The sequence below is a fragment of the Lissotriton helveticus genome, chromosome 3_1 (genome assembly GCF_964261635.1).
Source record: "Lissotriton helveticus chromosome 3_1, aLisHel1.1, whole genome shotgun sequence".
In the NCBI taxonomy this organism is placed as follows: domain Eukaryota; kingdom Metazoa; phylum Chordata; class Amphibia; order Caudata; family Salamandridae; genus Lissotriton; species Lissotriton helveticus.
This window is the reverse complement of record NC_136061.1, coordinates 168,520,921-168,534,526: the sequence shown is the minus strand read 5'-3', so window position 1 is coordinate 168,534,526 and position 13,606 is coordinate 168,520,921. Positions and strand designations below refer to the sequence as shown.

General features: G+C 45.5%; 1 protein-coding gene across 7 annotated transcripts in view; it reads right to left on the bottom strand.

The window, feature by feature from the left end:
• TSPOAP1 (TSPO associated protein 1) overlaps positions 1–13,606 on the bottom strand; it is a 3,238,928-nt gene that overhangs the window by 1,878,566 nt on the left and 1,346,756 nt on the right. The window lies entirely within an intron of this gene.

Genomic DNA, 13,606 nt, shown 5'->3' with positions numbered 1-13,606 from the left:
TTTAAGTCCTGCAAAATAGCCAAACGATCTTTGATCTCAAAGCTTTTTTCCTTCACCACTGAAGTCTGACTGTCAAGATCTAAGACCAACATCCTAGTTCCAAACAATAATTCGTACGTACTGAATCCCTTCAGAGAATTTCTTGGCAGGTTGTTTAGACTACGTTGGACACTTATTAGATGTTTGACCCACCCAGCTCCCGAACCTAATACCTTTGCTGTTATAGATTGCTTTATGTCACGGTTTTTTCTTTCTACGATTCCGTTTCCCTCGGGATGAAATGGACAAGAGTACCGCAATGCAATGCCCATGCTGGTCATGGCCTCCCTATAAGCTCGAGAGCTAAAAGCAGGACCCTGGTCAGAATGCAGCATGCCAATTGGGTACGTGCCGATAAAGACTCGCAAATCTTTTATAACAGTTCTGGCGTCAGCCGATCGCTGGGGCCACATCCATATGAATCTTGTGCATGAATCCACTGCGACCAGGATATATTTATAGTTACCATCCCTTTGTAAGGGACCACAGTGGTCCAGATAAACACAGGCTAATGGTTTATCTGAGATTAGAAGGGGCGTCTGTGCTGGTCGTCTCACCGTTGATACTTTCATTCTTTGACATATTTCACATTCTAGAACATAGTTCCTTGTTTGTCTTCTCATTTGTGGCCACCAGTATCTCTGTTTTAATAACGATACTGTGGCTGAGACGCCAGCATGTACAGAAGCAAGCCCTTCGTGTGCCGCTATGATTAGTCCTAACCTATGTTCCATGTTTGGAATTGCCCTATCCCCCACTCCAGGGATTCGAGCAAACGGAACATTGTTTGCATCAGTTATGTATGAGTACTTCACTGGAAAGCCTTTCGGGAGTGTTTCTATCGAATCTTTTTCTGTAGCGCTGACAGCTTGTAATATATCGCTGTCTATTTTTGTTTTCGACCGTGTGATGGCAGCTACGGAAGCCGTTTGCACAGCTGCCTTCGCGGCCTCATCAGCCAATGAATTCCCTGCAACGTGAACGCCATCACGTTGATGACTCAGTGTATGTATCACGTGAGTCTTTGGTAGTTCTTTCTGTAAAAGAACTACTTGTTCCCAAAGCAGTTTTTGCTTTATTGTTGCACCTGTGTCATCTTTGTAACCATTTTGAATCCCTTTCTGCAAATCGTTGTTATATGATTTGACGCAGTAATATGAATCGGACACTATAAGTGTCGGGAATTCGCGATCTGCATAATCTAGCGCAATTTTCAATGCTATTATTTCAGTCTGTTGTTCTGAATTAGTTTCTACTGAGTGTGCTTTTATTAGCAGAGGTCTCAGTTTCCCTCCGTGCCACACTTCTTTTGTTATTTCACATGTGGGGTTATATGCTTGTTCTCCCCACCCTGGTGGTTGAGCATGGCCGTCTGTATAGATTATACAGGCGTACTGTCGTAATGGCAGAATGTCGATTGGCAAAGGGAATGTTCTTTCATATTCTAGCTTTTTTAATTCCTTTAGTTCTGGATCAAAGTAGTATTTTACTCTGTCCGTTGTAATTGAATTCACCCATTGTATCCATTCCGGATTCAATGCTGTTGTTGGTAAATTACACTGTGTTGTTAATGCCTCAAAAGCTGATTCTGCTGTTCGGACTGTGATACGTCTACCGTCAGCTTTATCTTTTTCTCTAGCTATTGCGGTTTGAACTGCATGAACAATGTTTTCTTTAATGCTGAACTTCTTTTCAGCTTCTGTGTACAAGTGTGATTTGAATGCAATTGGTACCTTTTCTCCCTCATTAGAGGTCAGGTATGTGAATCCGCATCTTCCTGGGATGACTCGAATCACAAGATTGCGTGTGTTATCACGTGTTTCTAATTTTGTTTTAATTAACATGTCTGTTTGTAAGGATCTCAGAATTTCTGTGTGTATTTGAGTCCAATTGGTTCTTTTAAAATCTGGTTTTATTAGATCATAAAGGGGTTTGACCCTTTCTGCGTAATTTGCAATGTATGTTCTTCCGAAATTTAGGAAGCCTAGAATTGACTGTAGGTTTTTTAGTGTTCTAGGTGCTTGGAGTACGGCACATTTCTCTAGGAAATTGTCAGCCAGGCTTTTGCCTTCACTTGATAATTCATATCCTAAGAACAGGACTGTTAGATGGGCAATTCTAGATTTTTTAAAGTTGAATTTGTAACCCTCTGTTGCGAACCAAAGTATTATGGTGTTCACCCTCTTCAAGTGAGTAACCAAGTCATCATCTGTCAGGTATATGTCGTCGACATAAGATAATGCTTCGTCATCATATGTTTGTAGTAACTCTGTTACTCTCGCTGAGAATAATCCTGGGCTGTTCTTGTACCCCTGGGGTAACCGACAGAATTGTTTTTGAGCGCCATTTATTGAGAACGCGGACAAGTATCTGCTCTCTGGTGCTATATTTTGACAAAAGAATCCATTAGAGATGTCTAATGTTGTTTTGTATTTTTTGCGCACTATGTTATTCATTAGTGCAGCACTATGCGAGTTTTGCACTGCAAAAGTTTTGCAACAGGAGTTAAGGTGTCTGTAATCTAAAACTAGACGATATGAATTGTCTGGTTTGGAGACCGGAAACAAAGGGTTGTTCATTTGTGAGGTGCAAGTTTCAATCACCCCCTGGTATTCTAGTTGATCTAGGATTTCTTTTACCTGTTTTTTAGCTTCTTGCTTAATTGGGTACTGTCTTTGTGCAGTAGGTTGTGATTTTAACTGGATTTTGTGAGGAGGAGAGTCCTCATCCCATCCTACATGATTTTTATATAAAGCAGGAGCTTGAGCTACTGTCCACTTTCTAGCAAGTGTGTATTTTTTATGAATTGGGATATGATTTGAGAAGGCAGGCATAATTATTTCTTCGCCATTAGGGCAGTCCCTGACAAACTCTGGTGGCCAGTCTTTTTCAGCTAGAAGGATGTCATAGCCCTTGGAGAGATTATCCCAAAATAGTCCCCTTATTTTTCTAGTCTTATCCCCTTCTATACGTAAAGTTATTTCATATATTTTGTGAGGTTTGCTAACTCTGGTGTCTGCAGTTTCCACTTGAAGGTATTCATTCGTGTCCACTGTCTCCAGATGATTCATAAGGACTTTGCGAGCTATGCTCACTTCTGCTGCGCTGTCTAGCATTGTCTGAGCCCATTCTCCGTTTTTCAGTTGTGTCCTCAGTATTCTCGGCATTGTTAATTACTTTAATACTGGCTACCTTCTTTTTTGGAAATTGTAATTTCTTTTTTAGATGAGCAGGTTCCTTGTCTTTGGACTTGACGTGCTCTTCTCTTTGTTCTGATCGTCCTCTTCTTTCCGATTTCTGCGAGTAAGTCTGAAAAGATTGAGAGGGGCGTGTATCAATTTCTTGATATCTATCAGGCTTCTTTATATTATCCCTATTTCTAAGGTTGTATTTTTCCCCAGAGGGCTCACTTTGGGGAGACCTGTGTCCTTGGTTTGGAGATCTTTCTCTCCGCCGAGGAGACCTTCCTCTGGACTGGAATTTCTTTTCTTTAGGATTGGATTGTTTGTTTCCATCCCAGCTCTTTTTTTGTGATGTTAAATTATTATTAAAAAATACTTTTTCAGGACTTTCAATCAGTCGGGGTTTTACTGGTATTCCACCTAGACTATCTCTACCTAGTTCCTCATAGGATTTTTCTATAATTCTGGCAATTTCAGCAGGTTGGTCTGCTATATCTGTTTCTTTTAACCTTTGGCGGATTGCCACGTTTGCTGCTTCTCCCTTTATGTTGGCTAGTAATATAGCCAAGACCTGCTTGAAGTCTTTCAGTAATTTCATACCAAGAGTTAAAGCGGGTTCTGGACCGTATTCATCTTGAATTTGTTTTAGCACATCTGGTATTACCGAGATGGATGGAACACCATGCGTTTTTGTGTAAATGGAAGCAAAGACTGTACCCCAAGTGTCACAGTCCTCCACGTGTGGTGCGATTCCCATTGGAAGACAGATAGTCAGAATCCTGTGTTTATCCACAGGAGTGGTGTCTGGAAACACCGCCTCTATTTGGGTGATTTTTTGTGCTAACCAGAATGGTATTTGTTCCCGTTTAGCTGGTACTTTACCTAGGCAGGACTGTATGTTCTGTGGTGTAATTTTATTTGTGTTCCCCTGATGAGGGGTCAGCTGTGGAATTTTTATTGCTGGTTGGATTGTTGAAGTCCGCATTACATATTGGACTAATTGTCTATGTACTTTTATTAATTGTTTTAGTTGTATTAAAAGATCTGCTGCAGACATTCTTTCGATGTCTGGATGTGGTGTGTATCCGGCTAGGACCGGCCACGTTGCTCCTGGTCTACCTAATGGACCGAGCCTGGTGATGTGATTATTATGTTTTAGGGCGCCATTAAACAAGAGCAGGTGCTCTTGAAATTTAAGTGGTACTTCCACCTCCTCGAAAGGAGTGTATTCATTAGGAGGTTCCTCTGTTTTGTAATAGTGGAAGTGCTTTGTTACAGCGTTAGCTGCTGGAAAGTGTATCCATGAATAGAATACCTCTGTCTGCCGATATTCGTGTGCCTCTATTACGAATATGACTGTGCCACCTCTAGGTGTCAGTCCATTTTCTATAAGTTTTAAAGTTATAGATTTTCTTATGTTGACCGGGATGAGTATTATATCCGGGTCTGCTTCTTGCATAGTAATATCAGCTGCTACGAGTACAGCTGCTATTCTAGCTGCCTCTCTTTCTCCTTCGCTGTCTGACATTGTACTGTCCAGAAGGTTTTTCCGTTTGTTTGCAGATCAGGTTTCTTATGGAAACAAAGATTAGATGCACAATATTTTGGAACAGTGTATCCTTCAACGTTGACTAAACCAAGAACCATACATAGGAGTTTCCTCCTGCGAGGTTTGGCGGATATTACCTTTCACCCACTCCAGACGTCTTTGGAGTATTATGGGAAAAAAGGGGTCTGAGTGAAAAAGCACGACTGAGTTACTCTAATGTCTTGCGTTAGTTTTATCGCCTTTCCAAACGTTTGGGCGCCATGTAGTGTAGTTCCTAATATCCCAATAGGCTCTGCGCATTGGAATAATACCTTCAATAGTATAGGCCTAGACCAGACGATAACTAGGTCTTCTATTGTCGATATTAGACTTAAAGTTTTGGGTTTGCCAGCTAGCTCAGAGTTCACTAGAAACTTTCTCGAATAGGCAAGGAGGAGCTGAACCTCCCTGGATAGACAAGAAGGGATTTAGTTTCTGACAACCATAGAACATGACAACTTTGCTCTCCCCTAATCAAGAGTGTATCTCTAGAGTCGTGTGAAAACAAAAAACAACTTATTTTACTCAGTCAGTACGTGCATTCTTAGCCTCACCAGATTGTAGAGAAAAGGAAGAGACGGGCGTGTTCAATAAAAGATGGTATTTATTGATCAGTCTCTTTTCTCATACAAGAGAAATGGATCGATATTATCGCAATACTTATGGTTAAGTAAAGTGCATACAATAAAAGCAGAAGTATAAAATAATACTGTAAAAACATTTATATGGTTTCTAAGCCATATAGTGGTTTAAAATGGATAAAATAGATACATACATATATACATTTGACTAATCGTACTCAACTGGTGCTTCTAACTACGCCTACCCCAATGTACCTGACCTAAGCCTAATACGTGGGCGGGAATAGAAAGTAGCAGTTTAAGTTAAGTTTGTTTTGCCAAGTGACTGACTCAAGAATTCTCTGCAAGGGGTTATTCAGTTCCGTACCTGGAATCTAGGATGGTTGAGGGATGGTATCTCTCGTCTTTGGTCTCGATATTCCAGGCTGCCTGCAAGGGCTGCTTGGAAGCGCCGGAGCTGGATTTCTCGGCAGGAGAAGCAGCGTCTCGTTCTCAGCGCGTCAGGAAGGCGGGGCTGCGCCAGCGGGGTCTGCTCTGCTCTGGGCTTCGGCAAGTCTGGCTGCTCCGATCTCGTCACCACCGCGTGTGTTTGCTTAAGGCAATACCGGTAATATTTATACCTGTAAGGTGCCGAGATTGACGTAAGGATGGACATAGATACGTCAATAAGGATGTCATACGAACTGGTCGTTAGCACATTCTTTTGCTGAAGTTCTCGGTGAAATCAAAACAATGGCCGCAGGGTTTTTCCCAGGTTGTCATAGGTTTGATTTGTTTTGAGAACTCCGTATGCCTTATCAGGGGCTGGAGGAATATTGCTTGTCTAATTAGATGGCAAGCGTTATGACCTAATCAGATAACACGTTCCTGTGCCGTGGTGTGGCTTAATCAGATAACGGTTTCTGCATCATGGGATGGCTGCTAGTTAACTTGTTAACCAGAACAGGGTCAGGAATAGGGGGATCGATACAGAACCTATAGGAATACATCACAATGTTGCTGCCTGACAAACGTCAAGGACTGGAAGTCCACGTTGCAATGCCGTGGTAGCAGCCTTAGCTCTGGTAGGGAGAGCCCTTAAACCTTCAGGAGGTTGTTTTTTGGCGGGAGCGTAGCAAATTTTGATGCAGAGGGTGACAAGTTGTGAGATAGTTCTGCACCACACAACCTTTCTTTGATCCAACGCAACTGTAAAGAATTTGTCGAATACCCGGACCTCCTTTCTGCAGTAAAGGTAGAACGACAACGCTTCTTTTGGGTCCAGATGATGGAGTGGCTCCTCTTCTTTAGAGGCATGTGGAGGAGCGTAGAAAGTGGATAAGCTAACGGATTTCCCCAAGTGGAATTAAGTTACCACTTTCAGTAAGAAAGAGGCCCTAGTGTGAAGCACCAGCTTATCAGGGTAGATGGTCAGGTAAGAAGGCTTAGATGACAGAGCCTGCAATTCGATCACCCTCCTGGCAGAAGTTATAGCCAATAAAAGGCTGTTTTGATGGTAAGCACTCAGAGGTAGCAGTTGTGCAAAGGTTTGCACAGAGCACACATTAGAAAGGTGAGGCCCAAATTAAGGTCCCACTGAAGCATGATGAAAGGGGCAGGTGGAAACATATGTACAAGCCCCTTAAGAAATCTATTTAATTTAGGGGGATAAGAAGGGTTTGGTCTGGTATCCTGAAAAAAGGCACACAGGGCAGAAAAGTACCCTTTGAGAGTGCCCACAGCAGAGTGGAAAACTACCCTTTGAGAGTGCCCACAGCAGAGTCCTGCTGGGCAAGGGTCAAAATAAAAAGTAAAACTTGAGAGAGATAATGAGAAAGAGGATCAATAGATCTTTCTGCACAATATTTTACAAATGTGTGCCACGGGCAGGCATACACTGTCTTGGTAGAGGGATGCCTGGCTGCCAAAATAACATTGCAGACTTTGGGAAGAAGGTCAAATGCTATCAACTGCCGTCGCTCAATCTCCACGCAAAAAGGCGTAGAGTTGACAGGTTCGGGTAAAGTGGCTGCGACAGAAGATCCTACCGAAGAGGCAGCCCGATCTGAGGATCTATGCTCAACTGGAGAAGCTTGGTGTGAGAAGTTGGCCTGGCATACGCTGTCCACTAGTTACAGTGGGCACCTTGCACCAGTCCAAACAACCCCTTAGAGGAGATAGGTTAACAACAACCTTATTTGAAAGCTATCCTAGTGGAAGCTATGGAGAGCAGCCTTCAGGCCTAGTCTTGAAGGAATGTAAAGCAGCTTGTTTTACAAGTGTATAATCTCTTGAATGACCAAATAAAAGGAGAACCACACCAGGTATATATATAAAATACATGTATTGTTTCTAAACACAACCTACTAGTCTCTTTATGAGGCTAGAGGTCAAAGCACATTTGTTACACTTAATATATCACAGTAAATTAGTACAATATACTTTGAGCCCTAGGGACGTACCAAACCATATATTAAGAAAGTGGTATAAGAACCAAGACTTGTCTAGACACAAGGCCTAGAGCCTGTAGAATCGCTGGGGCCACAAGGAACCACCAAAGGTAGTGACACAGGGGACCCACGGGGGACGAGTGCAGTGGGAGGACACAGCCGCGAGATGCCGTTAGCTTCTATGGGGAAAGTCGCGGTTGGGAATTTAAAGATTAAGGACACTTAGGAGAGGACTTTGAGCAAACCCCTTTAGGCTAAAGGGGTTCTAGTGCCACCGCCCACGGGAGCACCGGAGTACTCGAGTTAACTAACCCAGGGGAGCCGGGTGCATAGTGTCTTTTGGTGTCGGGAATCATTGTTGATTTCAATAGCGATCTGCTGCAAAGTGCTGCTACCGTCGAAGAGTAAAGTGTCCTGCGTGATCCAAGCCGGGAATGAAGATGAGAAGAGCCTGAAAGCAGAGGTGACAGAGTCTGGGTCACTTGCCAGTGACCAGGGGCACGATAGACGAATGCCCACTGATGTCGGGTGATTTCAGGTTCAGGTTCAAGAGGAGAAGCTTGACTCTGCAGCCACGAGGACCAGGAGGTGTCGACTAAGACCAGGAGCTGGATTCGCACTGTCCCATGAAGGATGTTGATTGCTGCGGTGTCGGTGTCCAGATTGGACCCAAGAAGCCTTGGCAACAGCAACTCACAAAGGAAGAGAATATATGCTTAGGTGTGGACCAGCAAGGTCTGGGGGACTCACCAAGTGGTGGAGAGTAAGGGCACGACTGGAGCGACCTGGGAAACCCAATGAAGGTCATAGGTACCTTCTCAGGGACCCACCAGTCAAAGGACCAGGGATCACGATGGTACCTCGAGCGAAAACACAAAGGGCAGGCTCACGGAACACTCATGGAGTGTAGGCCAGCAATCTTCGGTAGAAAAGATGCTCGGGATCTGGGCTACAAGTAACCCAATGCACAGCCTCAAGGGAAGCCGAGAAGCTGATGCACTTGCAAATTGGACAGTGTCCAGGGGTTCCGGTTCCAAGGTACCCACGAGGGCTGCGGGTCTCAGCTTTGCTGGGGACTCAGGTCGGCCTCCTGGGCTGCAAATACTTCAGAGTCCGGCGGGAGCTTCGGCGATACAGACCGGTCAGATGCGTCTTTAGTGCCTGCCAAGCAGGGGAGTAACTCCTTTACTCTAAGGGAGATTCTTCAGTCATCTAGTCGTGTGGATTGTCGACGTTCCAGAATTTCGGTAGCAGAGTTTCGTCTAGGTGCAATCTAAAGTCTTATACCCAAGGAAGGGGTTGGACATACTCTGGGGACCCATCTATGGGAGGGTTTGGAAAGAGGGGTGGCTACACCCATTTCCTTTGTCCAGTTTTGCGCCAGAGCACGGGTTGGTAGCCCCTGCAACCGGTTTGAACTGGACTATGCACAGGGACACCAAATGTGCCCCCAGTGCAGATCTCAAAGCACTCTTGGTGTGCACCCACCCAGCCCCAATACACTAAAGCCATTCTTGGAGGTGGTTACACCTCCCTGTGACACGAAACCTATTGTCCAGGCCTCCCCTGCTGGAGTTGTGCCCAGCAGCAGGAGGCCAGACTCGTGTCTGTGGCTGCAGCATCCATTTTGTGATGCCAGGGCTCTTTTAAACTGGTACCGGGTATACCGGTGTGTACATGTCTCTCCCTCTAGAAGGGTGGAATCAAGTGTTTGACACCAAACACGACATGTTTCTGTGCACCCATTCCAAAGTTCGCATTTACCGCAAGGTTATAATGCACTTAAGAGTATATGGTCTGGCTGCATCACAGAACAGCCCCAGAGAATAGGTTCCGAAGGCTGCAGAGGGGCCCTGCTCATGCATGGGCACCTTCTGACCCAAAACCCAGCACCCTGCCTTCAGGATTGATAAGGCCTGCCATAGATGTGACTGATAGGTTTATGTGTGTAGTGATTTAAGGTAGATATAGGTAACCTATATCTAAGTAATGGGTGCATACACCACCTTACCCAGGCTGCAGTAGCAGTCCTGTGGTGTCATTTTGGGAGGCTTCCCAGGGGTGGCATAATACATGATGCAGCCCCTGGTAGGCCTCTGGGGTACATATGCCCTTGGTACCTAAGGTACCATATACAAGGGACTCATAAGTGTACCCCAGTAACCAAACTGGAGTGTACCTTAAGTACATGGAATCAATTTAGGGAGGAAGCAGCTAGGGTGGGGTCCTGGATAGCCAGTCAGTCAGTCAATTAGCTTTATTTCGATAAAAAAGAGATATCTTAAAAGCGTTACAAAACAGTAAGCAAAAAACCAGTACATTAAAAACCATTGGCTAAACAGTTGGGATAAAATATTTTCCAATAAATTAGGTAAAATGGTCCTAATACATGACCACAATTAAACGATATTTTTTAGCCGTTTAAGTCTAATTGACCACTCCCAGCCTAAATATTTAGCCATGCCACATACAATCAACGGACAGGTATCTGACATTAAGCTTCGCAGAGCGACTGTACGGTGTCTTGTCGCCAGCCCCCCAAATAAAAAGTGGGCAACAGTCTCCACTCTAGATGTGCAAAATATACAAAAAGGAACAGTTTGCCCTGGGATTTTCCAGCGGGCCGTCAATTCTCTCAGGGGAGCAGGCCCACCCTGAATCTAAAATACAGGGCTCTATCAAGAGGCTTTAAAATCAAGTCCAGGTAGGGATCATATTGGGGCAAATCCTTGATCTTGAGGAACTCCGTGGTTGTTCTACATTCCTTGGGGTTGGAATTTAGATTGTTAGCTACCCACTGCCAGTAAATAGTCTTGAGGGCAGCTTTCGGAGGGGCACTTCTGGAAGTCCATGCGTCCCCAAGTCCCATGTCTTCAAGCAGGAATTAAACATTACTAAGCCACCCAATTTTAGACCAGCCCGGCATCGACAGCACTTCTGACAGCCCTTCTGCGTAGCTAGCTAGTTCGGGAACCCTCCAAAGACGGGCCCACAGAAGTAGCGGTCGAAGGCGGGCCTGGTCTCCAATTGGGCGGCAACCCATTTCTAGCTGCAGGGGTAACGTTGTTGTACTCTGAGGGAGAAACATCAAATCCTTCAGGAATTTGTTCTCTGATCTGGAGAGGAGATCGATCCTATTTACACCCCAGAGTTCTGCCCCATATAATGCTGCACTTACTCCTCTCGCTTTGTAGATATCCAGCACAGGGGCAATAGGTTTGAATGAAGAAGAGCGCTGCTCTTTGAGAAGTGCCCCAACAACCCTTTTGTGGCCCAACAACAGTTTTTGGAGATGGGAGCTCCACTGCATGGAGTCAGACAGGCGAATACCCAAATAATCGAATTCCTTGGCTCTTTCCAGGGGCACACAATTCAGTACTGGGGGACGGCCAAACTTCCTCGGCGGATTCAATACCAAGTACTTAGTTTTATCGGTATTGATTTTTAGCCCCCTACTGGAACAAAAGGTCTGGAAGTTATCTAAGAGGATCTGTAGGCTCATAGGTGACTTTGAGATGAGGAGGATATCATCGGCGAATAGGAGGGTTGGTATTTTCTTACCCGCCAGGGACGGAGCGTCAGATGGCTTGTTCATTAGATGCTCCACCACTCCGTTCACGTACAAGGAGAACAGAGTGGGGGCTAGAACGCATCCCTGGCGGACCCCCCTACTCACTGTAATTTTGGCGGTCTTTTGGCCTTGAGTGCCCTACCTCACCTGGGCAAAGTTCCCCATATGCAACTTCATCAATAGGGACAAGATGTAATCCGGAATCCCTAGGTCAGCGAGTACCCCCCATAAGCGGTCTCGCGGCACCAGGTCAAAGGCAGTCTTTAAATCGATAAAAGCGAGATAAAGACTGCCCTTGCCTAAGAGTACCACCTTCCAATAAATGAGCATTAGTCTAAAAACCTGCTTGGAACTCAGAGAGGATATTATTCTCGACTTCCCATTGGAGCACTCTCCCTAGAATCACCTTACCGTCTGTGATGAATATATGAGGCTTATGGGGCGATAGTTTGCTGGGTCATCCCGACAGCCCTTTTTGAAAATCGGGACCACCTCAGCCCCCTTCCAGGAATCTGGAATCGCCGTACCGTGAAGGTTAGCGTTAAGCAAGGATGAGATAAGCCTCCCCCATTCTTTGGGATTAAGGCGAAGCAAGTCCCCAGGTATCCCGTCGGGGCCAGCTGCCTTGTTGGGCACTAGAGATTCGATCACATCTTCCACATCCCTAGAAGTAAAGTGGCGGTCCAGGCTCTCCCCAGAGGTACCCGAAAAGGGTGGCTTAAACAACTCAGGCCCCTCAGCTGTGTTAGTGGAATAGAGGAGGGAGAAGTGATCAAACCACGTTTGCCCTGTGATGTTACACGTAATAAGGCTGCTATCAGGCCTTTTCCTAGTCCTTATTAAGTTCCAGAAGCCACCGGAGTCCCTCCCCACGCTGGCTTTCATTAGGTCACACCAGAATTTGTCGTCCCAATCCCTCTTTGCCTCATGAATAGAAAGCCTATAATCCATCCTGGCAGCCCGGATGAGTTCTTGATCTTTCAGTTTAACTGCCTTCACCAGGGCTGTTTCCATCTTGCGGCACTTTTTGGTAAACCAGCCTGAGGTACCCTTCGGTTTCAGGGGCGCCCTATCTTGGGTAGCGCCACATGGTTTTATAAATAAGTTTCCCAAGGCTTTGGTCGTGTTACAAAAATGCCCAAGAACCTCTGGGGGGATCCAGTATAAGGGTGTCCAGCTTAGTCACGGCTGCTGCCATCGTGGCCAATATATATTCTGTATATTTCCCTCATCTAGGGCAACCATGCGCCAGTTGAGGCACCTCCCTTCTTTAGCTAGACAAACTTCTGAAGTTATTTTTAGTGGTGGTTCAGGTAAGTCGTCTAGGGGTGGCCACAAGGAGTCTAAACTTAATGATAGCGGATTGTGGTCGCTATCTGCCGTGGGCAAAACTTCCATGTCACGTAAGTGGCTCCATAGCCTAAAATAAAGTAGGATGTAATCTATCCTTGAGGAGTGGTCTACCCTGTTGAATGTGTGGGCACCTGAAGGGTCTGATGGCGTTCTGCCGTTCACTGCCCTTAAGCCAAATTCCAAAGTTAGGGTGTTCAACTGTATAGACCTCTGAGACCATCTCTTAATGAGCGGGATGGTCAGGGCAGGAATACCCCTACTTGCGTCCTCTTTGGAGATGCCCAAGATGTCCTCAGCCACAAGGGGCTCGAAGGTGCAGTCAAAGTCCCCCGCGACCAGAACATACGGGCTCCTATTGCACTTACTGAGTTCCTCTTCGAGCGTAGAGATTGTCGGAGATTGGGAACCGCCTTGTGTGCCTCTAGCGTAGATGTTGAATATCTCCAAAGACCGTCCTCTCCGAGGACCCCTAACAGACAGTCTAAGTAGATCAGGTGAGTTGGATACTAAATGCCTGGATAGCAGGATCCCAGCCAACCTAAGTCAAAAACCATCAAAACACCAGGAAAAAATGGGGGCAACCATGTAGTCGGATTCCACCTTCCTACACTTGGGATACTGGACTCTCTGTGCCCAGCCCAGAGTCACAAAAATGACTTGGGCCCGGTTGCTTCTGATCTTCTAGAGCACTCTGGGCAGGAGTGGTATGGGCGGAAAGGCGTATAGGAGGCCTGAGCTCCTCTCAAGATGAAAAGTGTCTCCAAGAGAGAACCGCCTTGGAGCCTCCAACGCATAAAACTAATGACATTGCGTATTTTCTGCGGAGGTGAACAGATCTAACAAAGGGTCTCCCCACTACTGAA